This window comes from Leucoraja erinacea, chromosome 42 (genome assembly GCF_028641065.1).
Source record: "Leucoraja erinacea ecotype New England chromosome 42, Leri_hhj_1, whole genome shotgun sequence".
Classification (NCBI taxonomy): Eukaryota; Metazoa; Chordata; class Chondrichthyes; order Rajiformes; family Rajidae; genus Leucoraja; species Leucoraja erinaceus.
The window spans coordinates 359,982-362,823 of NC_073418.1; the positions used below are offsets into that span (position 1 = coordinate 359,982).

Here is a 2,842-nt window from a genome sequence, read left to right on the forward strand (position 1 = left end):
AGTGTCGTAAAATTGTTTCCACTTCTGTAAATGGATAAGTTAATAATTAATTCCTAAACGTAGACGATGAATAGAAAAATATTCGGAAGGGTGAGATAATGCGCAGAGGAGGGTATGGGATCAAAGGCTAGTAGTAAGCAGGTACAAAAACGAAAGATGTGGTAATGATAATGTGGAGAGCTGTTGGTGCCCGCGGCGTTTCAATGTGATGTGGTCGGTAATCAACCTACACCGTCAAATTTCATAACGCCCTAACATCAAAGTCGATGTGTTTATGACAGTTAAGTAATGCCCCTGTCCCACTTAGGAAACCTGAAAGGAAACCTCTGGAGACGTTTCCCGGAGGTTTTTGGTAGTCTCCCTACCTCCGGCAACCGCCTGCAACCTCCGGGAACCGCACGGAAACCTTGGGTGGGGCGCAAAGTCTCCAGAGGTTTCCGTACAGGTTTCCTAAGTGGGACAGGGCATAATGTTATTCAGCTTGCTGCAACTCGGACCATACTCACGCGTGTCTGGGGAACTTCGAGAATCTCACTGGCCAGACATTGCCAGTGTAGACAAAAATATATAACGGGAACAGAGCTGAAAAGACGACGGTGAGTTTCCACCTTTGGAAAGACGACGGCATACGTACCTTCTTCCGCAGATGCTGCAAAGTAAAGACAAAATAAGCGCAACGATGAATAATCGTACACGTGTGTTACAGTACTGACGCCCGAAGTTCACACAGTTTTATAGATGTTGGAAGAACAATAATTTAAATATATTTTCAGCTGATGCGAATAATTCAATTTTCATTTGGGTGTCATTTTCAGATGCCAGACTTAACAGCAGTTGAATGTGCCCCCATATAAATCTCAAGCTCACCCCCCACAGGGGAAAACTAAAAACAAACGAGGAAGCTCCTAGTAAGATCTTTGATATAATATGGATGCAAAATGTGCTTAATGTTGGTAATGTTATTAATGAATACCGGTTAAAAGATAAAGGCGATGACTACCAAATAAATAGGCACGAGTCACCGCTGCTGACAAAGTGACATAAATGAACAACAGTCAGAAGAAGGGTCTCGACCTCAAACATCTCCCATTCCTTCTCTCCATAGACGCTGCCTGTCCCGCTGAGTTGCTCCAGATGTATGTGTCGATCTTCGGTTTAAACCATCATTTGCAGCTCCATCCTACATTGAGCAACATTTAACTTTACTGCATTTATTGCAGATGTATCAAAATGCACTTGGTCCAATATGACATACACATGTTGCGCCGTTTTACGTCAGCGCATTAATAGCCCAGATAAATTATTTGCTCAAATAAATTGAGGTTTCACCCTAATAGAGCTACCTACCACCCCTGAGAACCGATTGTATGGCATTGGGTCCTCAGTTTAACCGGAAAAACCGCGTACGTTTGTTCCCTTATATTTCAACGGCTTTAGGCTGTTATAGAATCAAGGTTGGTGGTATCTCTCCGGTGATCTAAAATGACATTATGAATCCCACATGCTTGCGATGGCCCATATACTTGTAAACATATCCTATCCGTGTACGTGTTCAAATGCATTTTAAAACATGATGAAGCAATACTTGCAGACTTCATCATGTTCTGTTCCTGAAATTTAGGGATTACGCTGAAACCCTCGTGATTCTTTACAGGCCTTACAGCTCCCCTTTGCGGCGTATCGTAACTTCAATGCACACAATATTTTCTTTTCTAAGAACATTGTGACACACGTTGTACGTTTTTACCTCGATTGCTGATTTCACCGACGGTATTCTCTTCCCATTTCCAATCTTCAACTTGACTTGATTTAGTACTTGGGCCAGGGGCTGGTCCACAGTCTATATCCTCATCCATGAGACATCTTGTAATTCAGACAAATATGATATGGTTATGTTCAACATACTCATGTCGTGTTATAACGCGTATTGAGCTAGGCAGATTATTGATATTTTTCTAATTATCACACGCACTTGATTAGACAGAAGCATGAAGTTCCTACAAGCATTGCCTTACTCATTTTTTGTTGACCGATAAGGCATTTGATAAGGTCCCACATCGGAGATTAGTGGGCAATATTAGGGCACATGGTATTGGGGTAGAGTGCCGGCATGGATAGTGAAGTGCTTGGAAGACAGGAAACAAGGAGTAGGGATTAACGGGTCCCCTTCAGAATGGCAGGCAGTGATTAGTGGGGTACCGCAAGGTTCAGTGCTGGGACCGCAGCTATATATACCTCAATTATTTGGAAGAAGTGATTCAAAGTAACATTAGCAAATTTGCAGATGACACAAAGCTGGGTGGCAGTGTGAACTGTGAGGAGGATGCTACGTGAAAGCAGGGTGACTTGGACAGGTTGGGGGAGTGGGCGGGTGCATGGCAGATGAAGTTTAATGCGGATAAACGTGAGGTTTGGTAGCAAAAACAGGTAGGCAGATTACTATCTAAATGACGTCAAGTTGGGAAAAGTTGGGTGTCCTTGTACATCAGTCTATGAAAGTAAGCATGCAGGTGCAGCAGGCAGTGAAGAAATCTGCCTTTATAACAAGAGGAATCGAATATAGGCGCAAATATGACCTTCTGCAGTTGTACAGAGCCCTAGTGAGACCACATCTGGAGTATTGTGTGCAGTTTTGGTCCCCTAATTTGTGTAAGGACATTCTTGCCATTGAGGGAGCGCGTCGTAGGTTTACGAGGTTAATTCCCGGTATGGTGGGACTGTCATATGCTGAGAGAATGGAGCGGCTGGGGTTGTATCGTTAATTTTCGGCTTGTGTACAATCAAACGTCCTTTTTGTCTACTACTCCACTCCGACTTTGTTCCTGCTCCCTTTCTCCTCACG

General features: G+C 43.5%; 1 long non-coding RNA gene across 1 annotated transcript; it reads right to left on the minus strand.

Moving 5' to 3' along the window:
* Positions 1-1,765, minus strand: LOC129714827 (uncharacterized). Its single transcript, XR_008726405.1, has 3 exons — positions 1,748-1,765; positions 635-649; positions 1-24 (listed from the first exon to the last, which is right to left on the minus strand). It is a non-coding gene; the product is annotated as an uncharacterized LOC129714827 (long non-coding RNA).
* Positions 1,766-2,842: the final 1,077 nt, after the last annotated feature.